This window comes from Lygodium microphyllum, chromosome 22 (assembly GCF_053477565.2).
Source record: "Lygodium microphyllum isolate KBCC chromosome 22, Lygodium_microphyllum_v1.1.10, whole genome shotgun sequence".
Lineage (NCBI taxonomy): Eukaryota > Viridiplantae > Streptophyta > Polypodiopsida > Schizaeales > Lygodiaceae > Lygodium > Lygodium microphyllum.
Genome location: NC_141156.1, coordinates 51,418,196 through 51,419,469, shown reverse-complemented (window position 1 = coordinate 51,419,469; position 1,274 = coordinate 51,418,196).

The window sequence follows — 1,274 nt, the reverse complement described above, 5'->3', positions numbered from 1 at the left end:
AGATACTACCCCCATAGGTACACCATATGTACAGGGGTCTCTTGGATATACCTAGAAGCGTGGTCACAGGTAGGAGAGGACACATCTTAGGCATACCCCAGAGGGGTATGGATATGCCCAGGAGCGTGGTCGCAGGTAGGAGAGGACACATCTTAGGCATACCCCAGAGGGGTATGGATACCTTGTAGATGATAGGACAGGAGCCGTTATTATGAATGATGAGGGGAGAAGGGTGATGGCTCGTATGAGAGAGTTGTGCCAATAAGTTTTTCGGCACAACCTCTTGGATCATTAGAAGAACATACCGGAGGGGAGCAAGGACTACATAGTAGCATCCTTGCATGAGGAGTTTCTGGTACCCATGGCAGTAGATAGGTTTTCCACAGGCTGGATGATGGAGCATGTGTGCATACATGTCAGACAGACGATCAAACGCACTCAAGGCACTTAAGAGTGGGGCCTCAAAGCCCAAGTGGCTAGACGCGGATGACTGGCGCCGACTCAGGGAGGAGGCTACAGATTCTCTAGGAAGTTGGAGACTGCAGTGCGAGGCGATGAGGGCACAATTGGAGGCAAGAGTGGTCCATCGTCTTGGGAGTGGTGGCCACAAGACTTATCTGGAGGAATTTGTAAGTTTTTCTTTTGTTATGCTTGCTTTCTTTCTTTTTTTTTGCAATATCCCTTGTACTAACAATCATGTTTCTAACAGTTGTATTTTGCTTTCTTTGCAACACTCCATTACAAATCGCAATCCTACCGGCCTAGAGACTCGATATGCAGAGAGACACGGTCTCACTACATTGATTCCGTCAATTATATGGATGCGGTGGCCTTGTAAGTCACTCGATGTCAATTGTATGTAAAATGATCTTAGTTTGAGAGCAAAAGGGTGGGATCCAATATATAGTCTCAATAAGTGGGCAATTTTGAAGGATTACATGTCAAAATATCAAAAGATATAGCCTTTAGAAGCCAAAAAAGAGAAAATAAAGTGGAAAGAAAATGTAAGAAGATGGATGCCATCATGCATCTCATTGTGTGGATCCTCTCTTCTAGATTCTTAGCCATTTGAAAATTTAAGCACATAAATGGTGCTTACTCATCAAGGGTTTCAATCATGTATCAATTTCATGCGGTTTAAAGGATTTCAAAATTAGATATTACAGTATTTCTCACTCCTCTCAGTTTGTCTTTCTCTCTCCTCCCCTTCTAACACTGCTTGTTTTCATGAGAGAAGGAAAATGAGAGTGCAAGTGGGAGAGATAAATGCGGTG